Genomic DNA, 20,000 nt, shown 5'->3' on the forward strand with positions numbered 1-20,000 from the left:
TTCTTTTGTACGTTCCTTCAGAAAGTTGGAAGGCGTACAACTGATTTTCTTTTCCCGACACATCAAATCCGTCTGTATCTCCGAGATCAACCAAACCGAGCGTAGTGCAGGGTTTGATATTATGTGTTCCTGGCCCTCCGGGATCAACCATTTTCTAATATTTATAGTATATTCTAATATTCAAATTGGCGCAACGTAGTCTTCTTAAGGAAATATTTTGAGGAAGACGCAGCTGCATCCACAAACTCATTGTTTCCTGTTTTGTGGTAATACCTTCAAGCGAGAATTCTATATGACTACCCTGCCGGTATAACATCATAGGGCATAGCATCATCTTGTTTTTCAATGGTGATTCTCAGGGGTTGATTTGCAAGATTTTTGGGCCATTTAATGTAAAACCCTTGAAAAACTTTTACAAAATCATCAGGCTCTTCACCGAGAATTACATCAAAAATAATACGGAAACGGAAGCCCCACAAACTAGTTAGATCATGAAAATCTATTCCTAATTCAGATTTATCCTTCGAGCGTTTCTTAAGCACATAACACCTCCCCTGGTAGTTTAGTAAATGTACATCCAACGCTCTTAAATCAGCGAACATCCAACCACTGTTTTTTATTCTATAATTATTTTCTTCTTCTTTGGTAATGTAAGGTGATTCAATTTTAAAATCTACCATCCCCTTGTCGAGGGGTTTTAGCTGCCATGTACCGTTTAAACGAACAAGTTGATAGGGCTCAACATTGACAACATCATCCTCACTCACGATATCACCAATTTTTACTTCTTTTCTTTTGTACGTTCCTTCAGAAAGCTGGAATGCGTACAACTTATTTTCTTTTCCCGGCACATCAAATCCCTCTGTATCTCCGAGATCAACCAAACCGAGCGTAGTGCAGGGTTCAACCATATCTTATATGTAATGTAATATTTAAATAATCAATAGAAACGGGATTATGATTTTCATCTACTATAGAAAGTGTTAAACGTGGTAAATCTCCGTGAGAAAGTCTTTTGTACTGGGGTGATGTCAACGTGGTTGTTCGACCACCCCCGCATCTTTCATTTTCTACTGGGATTGATTGTAACAACGTAGAAGGCAATCCGTTATAGAAATTATCGGTGGTATTAATTTGAGAGAGGTGAATGTAAAGTGCTTTATGTATCGCGAGCCGCGGATGCCTGTTTCCTATCACCATTATTCCCGGCGCGATGAGTTTTTGGGGGAACCCCAGAGTATGTGCAAGACGCTCAGAAAGTTCAATCGATTTGGTGCTCTTTATTCTCAGATAGCCACTCGGAGCGTGCAAGTCTAACTCTGCACCGTGGGGGGTGAACACTTCTTTATTCAATTCACACACATTATAATAACCATCTGGGATTATTATCTTACGATCGGTAGTAGTAAAGAAATTGTTTCCGAGCTCATCACTGATATTTTTCCATTTGGGATAATAAGTTATTTCACGCAGCGCGATTTCTAGTCTTCCACTTTGATTAGATATGCACCGCGGTAATTCGTCTTTTTGAATATCGGTTGTTATTATATACATAGCTATGAATAAGAAAATTTACAGCTTCAATAAGGACGCGTCCTATACAACCGGGTATAAAGAAAAAAGAATAAGTTGTACGCGAGTGATCTACGTGAACAGCGAATATTCTTTTACCGCCAAGTTTCCCGATGTTTTTCAGTCTTATGCGAACCCCACTATGACTGGGGAGATGAATGCAGCCTGGCTTGCGTGGAGAAACAACCCGATAGTGTGGTGGCAGAATCAAATCAATTTTGTGGTATGGTGCGCGACCGCCGGGTGTGGAGTAACGGAAGAACATTTTCAAGCTTCTGATTCGTTTATTCGAGCCGTGTATAGGTTTCATTTTTACTATCAGATTCGGAGGTTATTGGACGAGTTAAAAATCCCGCTACCCACCGACCAAGCATTTAACATGTATAATAATCCGTTTGATAAAACAGTTTATCAGCGTTTGTGTGCCGAATTTGGGCAGAGGGATTGGAGACAGAAAATAGAAAAGCACGGCTTTGGTTTGGGAGAATTTATTCAGGCTGAGACCCCCGGTGGGGCTGCACGACAGGCAATGAGAAACAGAGGAGAGGGACCTGTGTTCTTTAGCCCCCACGATAAAATCAGACATACGGTGGACATCACCCGGGCTTGGACAACATTTATTCCTGATAAGGGGTTGGGTTTTACACATGCGGGGATAGTTCGTCTCAACGATAGCATTCGCACTTATGTGTGGGCTCTAATAGGGTCACAAGCGCAAACGCGCACGAGTATAACAACAAAAGGAACTGGATTTGATGCGCAAAAACAATTTTTAGCCAATGTTGAAGATGCGATTAATGCCCCCGAAAACCTACAAACGGCGATAAAAAAATACCAGGACGTTCTCCAGTACGCGAGATCCGAAGTAAACTTTGCATTTGGTGTTGGCCTTTATATGGCCCCATCTGATATGGCATTGAGGGTTGGTACACACATTAATTATAATAATAAAATTGTCATTGCGACAGAAGAACAGAATATTGGTGTTAATGATGGATTAAACGAACTACCACACATTGTACCACCTACCCAAAGTGTTCCACCTACCCAAAGTGTTCCTGCATACTATTTTGTTGCCCCATCAGGAAAAGCTCTTCAATGGTCTAGAGGTCACTGGGCTCTTGTGCCACCTTCTGATGCAGACTTGGCAATGCTTGATGCGAGTAATACGGTGCTCGATTATAAATCACACAAGCCTTTGACAACACCGAGGACAGGAGCGGGTGAAACGAGAGTTTTGTTAGGCATTCGCGGGTGGTTCACTCTTACCTATAGAAATAAAAAATTAATACAAACATCTCGACCAGGATTTGCAATAGCTACCGGTGCTGGTAATAGACCCTTTCTGTATGGTGCAGGTTCTTCGGATAACAAATTTAAACTCAAACCAGCGAAAGTATCGTACGAAGAAGAGCCAACAACTCACAAAGACTATAAAGTCGCTCTTACTTTAGGATTGATAGGTGGTATTTACTTTCTCTTCTTTAAATAATCAAACAGGAGGAGGCCAGCACCGAGCACGAGTGCCCACAGGTTGTTGGCTAACCACCCAACCGCTTTACCCAACGTACTTAATAACCACGAAACAATAGCCCCAATGACTCCTGGGAGGGCATCAATCGCCTTTAAACCTAATTGTTTAAGTAATTCTCCCAAATCTTTAAGTCTTTTTCTTATCCAGTTGTCATCTTTTTTACCCGGAGTGCCCCCTCCACCCGTGACGGCCAAAACGATAGTGCTGATAATCATACCAAAGGCAGTAAGAATGGAAACGATAGTAATGCCTTGTTCTCTAAAAAGCGTTCGAATACGTTCCGCTAGTGTTGTGTCCTCCTCAAGAATTCTGCGTATCGTTTCACGCATTCTGCTGATTTGAGATCGCAGCGCTTCTTTGTGTGTTGATATCGCTTCTAGCCGTGCAGCACGCTCGATGTTTAGATCGTCTAATTGTAAACGCAAGGGTTTGATTTCGCTTTCATCTTTATCAGCTAGTTCCGCAGACTGAATTCTTATTTTTAAAGTTGACATTTCTTCATCCAGGTGAGAGAGTTTTGAGAGGTTGTCAGAAAGATTACCACGCTGTCTTTGCATGGCTTTGTCTAAACCTTTGAGTTCACGAATATAACCACCCAGTTCATCGGTGAGGGGAGGATCATCTATAGTTTTAAGTACTTCATCAATTGTATTTGGCGAGAAATCATCCATCTCAATTTCTTCGCCCAGTTTGGTTTCAACCTTTTGGAGAGCCGCGACCGTTTGGGGTTTTAAGTTTTTCCTCCTCCAGTCTACAAAACCAAGTTCCTCGCGAATAATATTTGCTCCACCAGGTTTTCCCGCTAGTGTTGAAAGTGCTAGGGGTTGTTTCGTGCGGACGTTAATGATATTAAAATCTGGATTATTTTTTAATCGTAGTGTACCTCTACTATCAAGTTCAAAATTGGTATAATTTCGCCCAACATCGGGCTCTTGTCCAAATGCATCATAGTAATCATCAACCGCGCTCTTTAATAATTCTGTTTGCAAGAAACCAGATTCTATTATTCCACCTTCTGCGAACCCTTCCGCCATCTCACCACCTTCCGCCATATTAAACTTATAATATAAAGTTATATCATTATATCTATATAAAACCAAAAAAATGAGTGGAAGAAAGCTTAATCCAATGAGAAGTTTGCGGGAGCCGCGGGGGATAAAGGGCGTGCGGCAGACTGTCGTGATTACTAACAATCCGTCAACTATCGATCAGAATCAACAACTTCTTGTACGCTTTCCTAATTTAGGTGTTGATGATGTGATCGTTCCGGGGAGTGTTCGGCTAGCATTCAAAATTTCTTTGACTTCTACCACAGATGTGAACAGAACACTCGTTGATAATATTGGTAGAGCCATAGTACGTAAAACAACCATTCGCATTTCCGGTAATGAAATCATGAGCGTTGAAGATAGTGATGTATTTTATACTTATGGAGATCTTTGGCGAACTCGACAAGAACGAAGAAACGCCGTTTATCAAGGTATTGACTTAACTACACACCGTAATGTGACACGATTGCGTATTAACGCGGATAATGGAGATGACACTATCGCTAGAGATGCCGCCATTGCGGAGGCTTATGGTAATCGATTTTGTATTCCGCTTGATTTCGAATTGCTAGAATCTCATGCACCATTTTATCAGAGTGCTCTCGGCGATCGCCTGGAGTATGAACTTACCTTTAACGCTTATAGCAAGGTTATCCGCAGCACAGACCCGGATGCATCCTATACGATAGAAGGGATTAGTCTCGAGTTTGAGAAAGTCACACAACCCGAACTTGCGAGACAGATAGCCGGTTATTATTCAGGTAGGCTCGCTATTTTATTTGATAGAATACTACGACATCGTAAAATTCCTCTGGACAAATCTGACACACTCTGGAATATTAATCTCAACGTGCCGGCAAAAAGTATGAAGGGTGTACTGCTGTTGTTTGATGAGTATTACAATCCTAAGATCGATAAGGTTGAAGTGACGATCGAAGGTGTGCCCAATCAACTGTTTAGTCAAGGTATGCGTTCCTATCAACAATGGGATGAAATCAGAAAGTTTTTCGGAACGCAAAAACGCGACCCCGAAGTAGACAAAGTGGTAAAAGATTTAGAACTAGCGGATGTCACAATCGGTGAATATTTCACGAATAATTATGCTCTTTGGTTGGATATGCGCACCACAGATGATAATTCTCTTCACGGGAGTGGACGTCGTATCGAAAATGCGTCTGAAGGCATTACGATTCAGATTCAGAAAAAAGCTGAAACGGCAGAACCGCTAAATGCGTATGTATTTGTAATTATGGATGGACAATTAAATATAGAAGATGGAAGATTTGTCGAGGCTGTTTACTAAAGAAGCACATTCCGCAATTATTTGCGGGCAAACTGGGTGTGGTAAGACCGAATTTATTTTAGATTTATTACAAACGACATATCGTGGTGTGTTCGAGAATATTGTAATTCTATGCCCTACTCTCGAATATAATAAAGCCTATCGATCCCGAGTGTGGGTAAGAAAGGACTGCGGGGTATACACCGTTAATCCCGGTGATAAACTTCACGAATGGCTTGGGCTGTTTTTTGAAATATTTGCCGGGGAGCCAACGTTGTACATCATCGATGACTGTAGTGACTTAAAGGCTCTTACTCAAAAGAAGCAAATGTTGAGTAAACTCGCATTTTCTGGAAGACACGCGAAACAGTCTGTGTGGGTGTTGACTCAGAAATACAACTCGGTTCTTACTGACCTTCGCGAACAAACAAAATGGGTGGCTTTATTTCACTGTAAGGATAGGGACTCGTTTGATGAGTGTTTAAGAGAAAACGATGTCATTCCAACACAAAATGAACGTAAAGAGGTTAGGAAATCATTGGCAAATACCAAACACTCCAAGTTGATATTAAAAACTGATCAACCAGTTGCATATAAAATTTGCTAGTAATAATCAACAGCTGTTTAACAATGCTTAACAGTTCCTTAGCACTGGTTAGCAATTTCTTAACACTGGTTAGCAATTTCTTAACACTTTTAGTCGTTGGATTTGTAGTTTTTTATTATTTTAAACTTAAAAGGAGATATATAGAATATAAGAAGAAGATGGACCAATTACTATCCGAGGATCCCAAACGCGACAGGCTTATGGCGGTGGTCTCAGCCGGTGGAGCAAAAGAATATTTAGGGAAAGAGTTTAGTGTTGATAAAATCGAAGCGATGAAAGATCCGGATATAGACAAGCTTTATACGAGATACGAAGCGAGTTTAGGATCGATGATTACAAAATCACTCGGTAATACAATTATACAACTGTATACCAGAGCAGTTTGTATGTATCTCCCAATTGATGACCAAACAAAATTAAATAGTGATCTCGAGCAAGATCCATTCCTGGGACATGCGCTTAACAGTTTTACTTGCGAACTATATCACAGATTTGGCATGTTCTTAGCTCCGCTCACCACAGCTGTAACTACTGTTAAACATTGTCAATTTAATAAATATAATGGAGGAAGTAACGAAACCGAAGAATCAGAAGAAAGTTGAAGCGGGTCGAAAAGGTGCTGCTGCTAGAAAAGCAAAACATGAAGAACTTCTCGAAAAACTTCGAAAAGCGAAAGATGAACAACAACAAGAACCATCATCATCGAGGAGACCAGATCACGTTTTTATCAATCCCTTGTACATTGCTGCTGCGATGATAATAGGTTGTGGTGTTTACATATATTTTAATCGGTCGAAAAAACCACCACCACCACCTGTGGTAACAAAACCCAACCCATTTATCATGTATTGAACATTAATTTGTACACTATTTATAAACAACAATGGCAACGCCAAATATAAACGGTAAAGAAATTGCAAACACTGTATACCACGCGGTTGTGGTCAGCGCATTGGCCGCTGGTTACTCGAGATTGGCAAAATTAATATTTACGAAAGCCCCGACACCTAGACTGGCTTTCAACCTCGAAGATATCGGGATGGTCACTTTGGATATAGCCCTCGCTATGGCTACGAAGGATATGTTGGAAAAACAAGGTATTCTCCCACATGATATTTTGAAGTAATAATAATATCATCATTATAGTATGGCATCAGTAGCGTTACTCGTTGGTGGGGCAGTAGTAAACGCTTTAGCATTTACCGGAAGTAATTTTTTATTTAGTAAACTGGGGTCTTCAGACGCGTTAGAAGAACAGAAACGACACAACAAAGCGCAAGAACAACTTCAGGCAGCGACCGCAGAATGGCAGAAAGAGAGGATTCAACGTTTAGATTATATCAATGAAAAACTAAGACAACAACAACATGCTGTGAACACGTTTAAGGATGTGGATATGGCTATGCAAGAATATTATAAAGTGATGGGGGAGCCACTACCCCCTCTTTCTCAAAAACCCCAACTTTCAGATTTTTATACACCCTCAGAGGGACAAAAAGATCGAGAATACGTATTTATTATCATGACCATGGTCATTTTTGGCGTTGCGATTTCAAAATATTAAACATTTACTTTCTTAAATAAAATGGAAAAGATCTATTACAGCCCAAGCGGTTATTGGAAGGGTTATTCGGCGATTAAAAAACTCGCGAAAGCAGCCAAGGTGTCTGAGGATGAGGCTAGAAAATGGTTACAAAAACAAGCTATATGGCAAATTTATCTACCCCCTCCAAAGTATATTCCGAGAGCAAAATTTGATATTACTATCCCAAATGAGGTTCATCAGGCTGACCTTTTATTTTTACCCTATGACAGAATCAGGCGTAAGACGTATAAGTATGCGCTGACTGTCGTTGATGTTGCAAGTCGATATAAAGAAGCCGAACCCCTAACAACGAAAGACAGCGTCGAAGTGGCGGCCGCTTTTTTACGTATTTATGACCGTAGCCCTTTGAAGTTGCCCAAACTTCTTCAGGTAGATCCTGGCCGAGAGTTTATGGGTGCTGTGAACAAAATTTTTAAAAAAGTAAGGCGTGGAAAGACACACAGAAGCCAGGCTATTGTAGAAAGATTTAATCGTACGCTGGCAGAACGATTGTTTAGTCATCAATATGTGGCTGAAATGAAATCGCCGAATCGATCAACAGAATGGGTCACTAGATTACCGGCTGTTGTGGCTGCATTGAATAATGAGGTGACGAGACTTATTGGTAAGAAACCGTCGGTCGCAATAAAGGCCAAATCGGTAGAAGCCGAATCCTCTGCACCGACTAAAGATGATAAAGGAGAGTTACCGCCTGATGCGCAAGTTCGGTACTTGTATGAGCCCGGTGAGCTCGAGGGTGGAGCTCGCAAACGAGCAACGGATCCCGTTTGGTCTCTTAAAGTTTATAATATTAAGCGTATGATGCCCGGCGATCCTATTCTTTATTATTTACAAAATGGCCCATCCAGAGGGTTTGTACACGAAGAGCTTATGGTTGTTCCTCACGATACAGAAATACCATAGTGCCCGTAGGCGTAAGATGTAATACCATCATCTAGCCAATAGCGTTTGGAATCGTACGGTGAGAGTGATGTCTTCATTTGCTTGATCGTGTACATCTTGTGCTTATACGATCTGAACGTTCTCATACTATTAGTAAATTGAACAGATCGATCAATACACTCCTTATACATATCGGGTTCAATTTCATCCTTCACCACACATTTTTTTATGCCCTTGGCTTTCTTGATAACTGATCCATCATCCGCTACAACCGAATACATCTTTGAGCGCAAGCCGCAGAATTGTCGGATCGGTTTACATCCGAGCTCACTTTTCATGTATCCTGGCACTTTCTCTATCGATTTATCATACAATGGATGATCTTTTGGAAAATTACTGCGGTCATGTACATTATCATCCATACAAGCGATAAAATCCTCGCATTCTACGTGGAGAATGAATGAATCGGTATCAGTATATAACAACCTGCATCCATATTTTTTCTTGTAGTGGTTGTAATACAAATCATACATGAGATACTTGGATAGGTCAAGAATGGCCATCCCGATATAGATAGGTTTATTGAGCACAAGCTTATTTTTTTTGTAGTGAATCGCTAGAAGTTTCTCGTTGATGATCATATGATCGACATAAGCCGGTTTGTTTATTAGTTTGCGTGCCTTGTCCTCTTCATCTAACTTGAATAATTTGATATTCGTTCTCATTCTGATATTTTCCATAGTTTTACCAAATACCGAGTTGTTCATTAATTTATACAGATCTTTATCGGCATCGTTAGTAGCGGCTTGTCTCAGTTTGGTGTTCATCATTATATAGGGCGCCATCCAGGGACTTTGATTAAACTTTAACACTTTTGTGATTTTAGTTACTTTCATGCCAAGTTGCGTGTATAGTTTGAGATTTCTATAGTGAACGACATAACCAACCTTATTCCATAGATTCGGAACTAATTTTCTCGTTTCCTTTCCGCGCATCTCGAGTTTTTCACGAAGGCGTCGTTGATAGGGTGAGAGGTTTTCGAGTTTTATTTCTATTTTCTCAGGAGCTAGGGGATAATCGTTATGTTCGTCGTGTAATTCCTCAGGGTACTCGATATCACACTCCACAATATATCCCGTCTCATCATCGTCGGGGTGATTTAGAATCTTTTCGAGATTAGCATCGTTATCCCAGATAAATCCACCCGTGGGTAAAGCTTGTAACATCGCCCAACCATACAAGTTGTTCGCGTCGAGATACATGATATACGAATCCGTTTTTTCAGGTCTGTAATCTTTCATATACTTGTTATTAGCCTCCGCGTATCTTCTTACAGTCATACTGATTCCACCGCGTATTCCCGCCTCTATCATGTTATATTGTTCGATATCCGTCAACAGTTCGAGTTCTATTCCCGTACTCTTGAGTAAAGCATCCCAAGACATTCCGGGAAGCGTGTAATAATGAACAGGATCGAGATTATGAGTTCGCAAACACGTATTTCTAAAATTCTGGAACACATCGGCAAGTAACAACACATCAGTGACTAAGTACAGATCGTTATAATCACCTAGATTCTTACATTTAAACTTCTTCCACACATTCTTGGCATGCTCGTGGTCACTTTCTGATATATCCGTGTTGTTAAGTTTACTAAAGAAATGACTTTTCTTTGGTAGTTTCGTATCTTCGTATTTACTCCAATCGGTAATATATTCGTACGGAAAGACTCCTTTTCTCGTAACGAGCTTGAACTCCTCCTCATCTGTGAAATGTTTGCGCGTTAAAAACTTCTTATCATCCGGAAGGTTCTTCGCAAGCTGGTCGAGACTCGAACTCAAGAATGCGAAACTATCTAAAAACTTCAACCTTCCCCAACTGAATGTGATGTACTTCTCTTTATTATTCGCGATACACGTAATTCTACCACCACCTTTGTTCGCGAGCTCCGAAATGATCGCGTGAGAGTCGTAACCTTTGAGGTTGTGAAATAATATCGACAACACAAATTCGTCGGGTTTTATTCTCAATTTAAGATTACACGATGCATGCGCGGCACCTCTATAGTTCCCTGTGATATGGTCATGATCTCTTACTTTATCATTTGCGGGTAGTTCCCCTCTACATATCCAACAAACTCGTTCGTTTTCAAACGATTCATTATCTTTTTTGGTCATCTTTATTGGAACTGGTTTTTTCAATTCCTTGACAGTATGATAATATATTATTCGAAGTTTATCGAGAAAATGACTGACCGCATTCTCACCACGAAATAGTTGCGGTTTGTACGCCCTTCCATCAGACCTAACATGCACAAACCCGTATGACGAGATGATGTGTTCGCTTTCTTTGATGGTCTTATTCGAATCGGAATCGTCTTTTATTTCTTTACAAATCGCCTCAAAATCAGCATATATCACATCACTAACTTGCATTTGTTTTTGAAAATTGGTAAATTTGATCATTTTTGTCTTCTCTGATGGCATCTCAACACGAGAATAGTTCTTGTGGTTGATCTGCGCGCATCGCTTAATATGTTCTTCTAAAAGTTCTGATGATGTTGTACCTGTCAAGCAATACTCACAAAAGTACATTGCTGCTTTGTGTTTGTTTGTATTACTCAGTAGTCTGTTAAAATTCTTAATATAAGTATAATGTTGTCCACCATTTTCATTTTCTATAATAAGAAGTTTAATACGCTCCATGTTGGTGGGTTGTTTTGATATTCTTGCGCGTTCAATCGTTTTATTTTTTAAATAGTATACATTAATAGCAATATTATTTTGAGTCTCGATCCTTGTAATTTGTTTTATTGGTGTAGGAAAGTCAATATTTTCAAAATTAAACCCATCATCAGAAGGATAGGAATAAGTTAAATTAGAATTCGCTTTTGCTGGAAACTTGTGTGCACGTAAACAATGTCTTATACATTGATCATCTTTATTTTTAATATTAATCACAGCTCTTTTATTTTTTAACCACTGTGGTGATTCAATAAAGGATCCTGGAGATGTAATAGAAACTCTATTCACCCATAAACTAAAGATTCTTTTAATGAACCATCCTGAACCTTCATTTGTAAAATTTTCTATTTTTAACAAAATCTGTTTTATTTGTTTTTCAATATCTTGATCATCAACAACATCAATAATACTTTGATATTCCGATCGAAATACAGCTACAGTAGTATCATTATTTTTAATTTGACCAAACTCCACCGTTAAAACAATATTTTGTTTGGTCAGTGGAATAGCTCTTTGGTTAATAGTGTCCACTTTACTCATCATAAACGAAAGCGGATCTATTTCATTTGGAAGAGCCGCAAGTTTATAATTTTTAATAATACTACCAAACTCCTCCGTGGATTCAGCTTTATGTTGTAGTTGACGTATATTTTTAATAAGTTCATCTTTTTTCATTCTACTAAAACCACGAATTTTGAGCTTTCGTGCAATATCTTTAAGCGTAGCATTGGTCTCCCCCTCCAAAGCATCAAACCCCAGTGCTTTAATCAACTCAGTTTTATTCATAGATTCATGATTAGGAATCTCTTTTCTTGAAGCGAGATCACGGTAATATTTTTCAGAATATCGTTGCACCATTTTTCTCTCTATATATACTATTATATTTTTTTCTCTAATAGGATTTTTTTTTACAAGTTGATCAATCTCTGAATCCAATGATTACTCCACCAAAGGGTGGAATATACCCTCTTGAATAAGTTTCAAAAGGGTCAATTTCATCATCGTCATCATCATCATCAGAAATATAACCCTCAGAGTCGCTTGAATGTTCTCCACAATCGGGTATAGGATCAATCTTTTTCTCCATGGGAGGAGGCTTCTCTTTTTTATGCTTACATTTACAACAAATAACATACTTCGTACGTACATAAAGGTTGCATTTTATACAAAGTACTGGAAGTGACATTCCTTTTCTATGACATTTAATATGATCTTTACAATAGAGCCCCATGCAAGCTCGACCGCATACTCTATTTGTTTTAACTTGGGGGTACTCACAAATGTTATGTGGAAAAGGCATTATTTTTTCTATATATACAATATAATCTTTTCTCTAATAGGGTGATCACAATCTTCGCGCGCGGGTGGGAAGATACGCGGAGGCAGGCTGTGCGCGGGACCACTCTCCCGTTCCCACTACACACGCCGTGCGGTCGCTAGCACACACGGGGAACGGGGTGACCGTTTCGCTCCCCATACACATAACTGGTTATAACTGGTTTTAACTAGATTTTTTTTTTTTTTTATGCTTCAGGGCGGTATTGCGCGGTTTTGGGCTGGGGTCGGTTGTATATAGAACCCCCATGACCGTTTCGCTCTCCATACATATATCCAACCATCATATATTTTTTTTTTTATCTTGTGATTTGGCTCTCCATACACATATAACTTGTTTTAACTATATATTTTTTTTATGCTTGAGGGTCATATTACTCCAACATACACAGGTTTTGACTAAATTTTTTTTATGCTTGAGGGCCTTAACACAAGCTAATACGCCCAAAAAAGTTGTATATAGAACCCCCATCTCTTATACTACTTACTGCGCTGCAGTCGCGCGCGCTCGTGAGAAGTACATCCCACCCATCCGACGGTACATTGAACCATCAACATTGTAATGAACAGTTGGTTCCATGTCACCACCTCATATCATTTCACGGGGGGAAAAAATGATCACTTCACTACAAGCGGTAGGGTGGGTACTGGGTATGTTGGTAATCAACAATCGTTCCTGGCCACGTTTGTGTACACGTAGATAAGACAAGACAAATTCTCGAGGGAAATTGATAAGCAAGGTACTTGTGTGTGTGTGTGTGTGTGTGTGTGTGTGTGTGTGTGTGTGTGTGTGTGTGTGTGTGTGTGAGAGAGAGAGAGAGAGAGAGAGAGAGAGAGAGAGAGAGAGAGAGTTAAAATCCAGCCCCCGCACGTAGTGGAGAGAGTGGGGGCCAAGACAGGTGAGAGATGAGAAGTGTCAGACAACGTTATTACATGTTGTGTCACATTTAATTGCCGCCAAGTGCATGGGACGTATAGCCCCCCCCCCCCCCCCGGCCCCCCTCGCCCCCTCTCCCCTCCTTCCTCCCCTCCCACACCCTCCTCACGTTCTGCATATCTGTCACTTACAGTGCAACACCAAGCCGTTATGTAGCTGTGCTCTCTTTCTCCGTGGTTGTCTGTCAGTCTGTAAATCTCTCCCTTTCTCTCTCTGTGTGTTTAAAAAACAAAAATTATGTCATTTTGAGAAGGAGCATTATGATAGCATTGCAGTACAGATGTACATTATGATAGAATATACGAATACATACCATATTCACGTGCGCGTTACTTCTTTAAAGATGAGTCTGAATGTAACCTCTTCAGCTGGGGTCTTGACCTTTCTTGTATAAAACATGGCTGTTGTACGTTGTGTCCCTTTCTGTCTGTCTGTCTGTCTCTCTTTCTGTCTCTGTCTCTCTCGCTCACTCTGCCAGTGATTGCCTGTATTGGAACACTACGCTTGGTGGAATAGGCTGTATAAAGGGCGTCCTGCAGAACTACAATAAAAAAGTGGAAGACGCCGACGCACACAATTCATGATCATCCCAAATCACCCCGTAACACGAACAGCGTGTCTCCGTGTCAGTTTTCAATCGTTGTCAGACAGGCAACTAGTTCCAGCCAAATGGTTTCTTCGGTGTCGACCTGTGTTAACTGGTTCCTGTGTCCATATTTCTGGGCTCGGGTCTTGGGAGAAACGTTCCTCCCGAAGCCTTCTTCCTTGTTCCACAGCCATTCAGCACCAGCTGGCTGGTGGTTCTGGTGTTAGGCCCGTGTTGCAGCTGTAGCAAACACCCAATAATAATACGCTGTATATCACAAGGTCTTTGGGTGTGGTTTGTTAGTTTTGTTGTTAAGTCAGTCAATGCAACACTGGCGGTAATCACAACGACCGACTTTCAGTGTCCCCACTGCTCCACACTCAGTGTCCCCACTGCTCCACACTCAGTGCCCCCACTGCACCACACTCAGTGCCCCCACTGCACCACACTCAGTGTCCCCACTGCTCCACACTCAGTGCCCCCACTGCTCCACACTCAGTGCCCCCACTGCTCCACACTCAGTGCCCCCACTGCTCCACACTCAGTGCCCCCACTGCTCCACACTCAGTGCCCCCACTGCTCCACACTCAGTGCCCCTCCACACTCAGTGCCCCCACTGCTCCACACTCAGTGCCCCTCCACACTCAGTGCCCCCACTACTCCACTCAGTGCCCCTCCACACTCAGTGCCCCCACTGCACCACACTCAGTGCCCCCACTACTCCACACTCAGTGCCCCTCCACACTCAGTGCCCCCACTACACCACACTCAGTGCCCCCACTACTCCACACTCAGTGCCCCCACTGCTCCACACTCAGTGCCCCCACTGCTCCACACTCAGTGCCCCCACTGCCCAACACTCAGTTCCCGCACCGCTCCAGACTCACCATCCAGTTCATCGATGAATGGCAGAACCAAAAAGTCTTCTGCGGGCGCCAAAGACAACCACCAGTTGTTGTTTACCTTTATTTCAGTGGTCAGTCCGTGTGGAAATCAGTTAGTGGGAAGAACGGATTGACTACCATGTTGGTATAGTTGTGTTCGTTGGCATGTAGGAACACCCCAAGTTGAATATATTGTATATCTACAACACCGACGTGTCTTGTCTGCTCCACAACGGGGACTGTCTGTAACAGAAAAACAAAAGTAACCCCTCGGTCAGGCTTTCTGTTGAACAGTAATTGAGTTACAGTTTTTGAGGTACGATACTGTTTCCATGCTAATCCGAGTTGGTCTATATCTTTCAAAAAAAAAGGGGGGAGAGGGCGCTTTTAAAATAATACGATCAGTGATTTGTTCTTTTGTTCATTGTGAAGTCGTTTATTAGTGGATACTCATAAACAAACAAAGCGTTTCATTTCCCGTCAGTTTTTGTTTTCCACCAAGCTCAGAGGCTTGATTTAATTTTTACTATGATGCGGACAGATGACTTACTTGACATGACAATGTGTCTGGGCGTGGCAGCATTTGCCGCTTTCCGATTTCCTGTCGATGATGACTTCATACATTATTCTTTTTTCTGATTTTGTTCTGGCGAAGTTGGCGCTCAAACACACAGACACAGGCGCACACACACACACACACACACACACACACACACACACACACACTTAAGTTAGACGACATGAATGTATTTTTTAGAAAGTGTTAAAGGTGGTGAAAAACAATCGGTTGTGGATTGAAACAGGAGTTTGAGCAATGTGCAGCGTAAATTCCAGCTGTCTGTCTGTAAGCATCCAGCTTCAGCATATGTTGTCAGTCATGATCGATTCAGTGACTTTCATCACATCAGTTTGCATTTTGAAATTGAACAAGAATTTAATGTCATCTTCACACCTCTTGATACATTATCAGCTCAGTGCTTTAGCAAACAGAAAAAATATATATACTTGTCTATTGCCACATTCGTGCTTCGGAAATAAATGTTATTGTTACTTTCACCTTGCATTTTGAATGGGAAAAAAAAATTCCAATTTGAAAGTGAAACTGAAACTTGCTACCATCTGTAATTGTCACAAAGGCCGTTAGGGTTGAGAAGTGCTGTTGCTGTACGCTTGTTGTGCATTTGATAACACCACGGCCGCCAGGATTTGTAGGTCAACAGAGAGCGGATGTGACGTCAGTTGGGACGAGAACGAGCAAGACGGAAAGATTTTGTCATTTGACCTCATTACATAATAATGAATACATTATCAGCCTCAAAATATTGAATACATCATCAGGCTAATAATAATGAACACATTATCAGGCTCATAATAATGAATATATTATCTGGCTCATAATAATGAATACATTATCAGGCTCATAATAATGAATACATTATCAGGCTCATAATAATGAATCAGGCTCATAATAATGAATACATTATCAGGCTCAACAGAACTTTTTTCCTGGAGCTGTAACAGAAACCGAAATGAAAATGGCAGACTGTTGTTTAGGTATCTAAGTGTAATACGGTTGTACTCGTGACAGTCTCTCTGTTGTGCACACACACGTGGAATAAATGTTTCCTGGCATTTATTTTGACAGGCTATGTTACACACCAAGGATTTATGAAAAAGTCACTGACACACACACGCACGCACGCATACACGCGCGCGCGCGCGCGCGCGCGCGCACACACACACACACACACACACACACACACACACACACACACACACACACACACACACACACACACACACACGCTTGTACATAGACACAGATGCTTACATAAGGTCACGATACTAGAGATGCACGTTTGGGCAAAGATAAGTGTGATGTAGTATAAAAAGGACGAGGTAATATTTCGTAGAAGTCGGAATGGACTGACGCTGATGATGAAATCGGCCGTACAGATTAACGATGATTATTTAATGATGATGTGTTATGCCACAAAACAGTGTTTTGTTCATACATCGGCATTTGCCTTGTCAGCCACAACCGCTTGACATTTACTGCACCTTCATTCGTGGGCTGCAACTCCCACATTCACTCGTATGTGCACGAGTGGGCTTTTACTGACGTGTATGACCGATTTTACCCCACCATGGAGGCAGCCATACTCCGTTTCGGGTGTGTTTATTACACCAAGTCGTTTATGAGATGTAGAGGAGTATTTTTGTTGGGAGCCGCGATGGTCAAATCATCATCATCATTATCACCATCATCGTCATCACCTCATAAAGTTGCGGTTTCTGGCCATGCTGGTGAGAGTCAAGTGGGTCAGGGAGATGATAAGACTTATTGAAATGGTCGTCACATTAGCTAGGCCGGGGGCGAGGGGGGTGGGAGGGGTGGGGGGAAGGGGGAATCGTGATGATTAATTTTGGAGAGTTTGTCATGTACTTATCTTTGCACCTTGACCCTGAAGTGCACAACATTGGCTTGCTGTTTTCTGTCACCGTCGTGCAGTCTCGATACGAATTTATCACTGTGCCCGCAAGTTTTTCATCTTTCATTTTCAGTGCACCCCCTCCCCCCTGACCCCCCCCCCCTCGCTACCCAAACACATACACGCACACACACACACACACACACACAAACACACACACACACACACACACACACACACACACACACACACACACACACACACACACACACACACACACAGAGTCAAGGCTACACGGCACTGACGAACCAAGGACGGACTGTTTTTCACGACCCCACTAACCACAAAACTGATCATCCCATACCGGTAGGGAAATGGGAAAGTAATGTTACCACCTCATAAAGGCGATAGCCGTGATGGCTGTGTTGGAACCAGCAGCATTTCATATGTCACGTGACGGGTGTGTTGGAATCAGCAGCACTTCATAAGTCACGTGACGGGTGTGTTGGAACCAGCAGCACTTCATAAGTCACGTGACGGGTGTGTTGGAATCAGCAGCACTTCATAAGTCACGTGATGGCTGTGTTGGAATCAGCAACACTTCATAAGTCACGTGATGGGTGTGTTGGAATCAGCAGCACTTCACCAGTCACGTGATGGGTGTGTTGGAATCAGCAGCACTTCATAAATCACGTGATAGGTGTGATGGAATCAGGAGCACTTCACCAGTCACGTGATGGGTGTGTTGGAACCAGCAGCACTTCATAAGTCACGTGATAGGTGTGATGGAATCAGCAGCACTTCACCAGTCACGTGATGGGTGTGTTGGAACCAGCAGCACTTCATAAGTCACGTGATGGGTGTGTTGGAACCAGCAGCACTTCACCAGTCACGTGATGGGGTCACGGCGAGAAGAGTCCGGGAGGAAGAGGAGGGGGTAGGAGTGACGGGAACCCCCACTAGCTGTCCGGATTTGTCCGGACAGTGGGGATCTGTTGACTGCTGCTGCAGCTTGTTGCTGAAGGATCCTCCACTGATCGAGGTTGCCGGTCACCATGCCGGCAGTGAGTCGCAAACGATCTTTTCTCACGAATCGTTTTTTTTCCAGTCTTCCAGTGCCGACAGTCAAAGTCCACAACAGAAGCGAGCTGTATCGTGTGTGTCGGTGCTGTCTCTTGCAAGCCTGTGATTTTGTTTTATATCAGTGTTAGTCCGCTTGCACGCGCGCGCACGCGCACACGCACACACACACACACGTACAGTACACACACACACACACACACACACACACACACACACACACACACACACACACACACACACACACAGAGACACACACACTCACTCACTCTCTCTTTCTCACTCTCTCTCTCTCACCCACACCCACACACACACACACTCTCTCTCTCTCTCTGATACACACACACTCTCTCTCACACACAAACTCTCTCTCTCTCTCTCTCTCTCTCGCACACACACACGCACACACACACGCACGCACGCACGCACGCACGCACGCACGCACACACACACACACACACTCTCTCTCTCTCTCTCTTTTTCTCTCTCTTTTTTCTCACACACACACACACTCTCTCTCTCTCTCTCTCTCTCTCTCTCTCTCACACACATACAGACACACACACACCCACACCCACACACACACACACACACATACACACACTCTCTCTCTCACTCTCTCTCACTCTCACACACACACACTCTCTCTCTCACTCTCTCTCACTCTCACACACACACACTCTCTCTCTCTCTCACACAAACACACACACACTCTCTCTCTCTCTCTCACACACACACACACACACACACTCTCTCTCTCTCTCTCTCACACACACACACACACACACACACTCTCTCTTTTCTTTCTCTGTCACCATTCTCTTCAAGTCCTCTTCCTCACCCCGTCCTCCTTTTTCTCCAGTCTTAATCACCTCAGTTCTCCCTTTTACTTTCTTTCTCCTTCATGTCTTCTCTTCATCCTCACACGCACGTAGCCGAATGCCGGGTTAAAACTTTCAGTCTGAGGCTCCCGGGTTCGAACCTCAGTGACGGCCCCTGGTGGGTAAAGGGTGGAGATTTTTCGGATCTCCCATGTCAGCATATATGCAGACCTACTACAGTGCCTGAACCCCCCTTGGGCCGCCAGAAGAACAGTTGTTACATCACCCCTTTTCAGACAGCCCCCCTTGGAACACCAGAACAGCTGTTACATGACCCCTTTTCAGACAGCCCCCCTTGGAACACCAGAACAGCTGTTACAGGACACCTTTTCAGACAGCCCCCCTTGGAACACCAGAACAGCTGTTACAGGACACCTTTTCAGACAGCCCCCATTGGAACACCAGAACAGCTGTTACATCACCCCTTTTCAGACAGCCCCCCTTGGAACACCAGAACAGCTGTTACATCACCCCTTTTCAGACAGCCCCCATTGGAACACCAGAACAGCTGTTACATCACCTCTTTTCAGACAGCCCCCCCCCTTGGAACACCAGAACAGCTGTTACATCACCTCTTTTCAGACAGCCC

This window comes from Babylonia areolata, chromosome 5 (genome assembly GCF_041734735.1).
Source record: "Babylonia areolata isolate BAREFJ2019XMU chromosome 5, ASM4173473v1, whole genome shotgun sequence".
Classification (NCBI taxonomy): domain Eukaryota; kingdom Metazoa; phylum Mollusca; class Gastropoda; order Neogastropoda; family Buccinidae; genus Babylonia; species Babylonia areolata.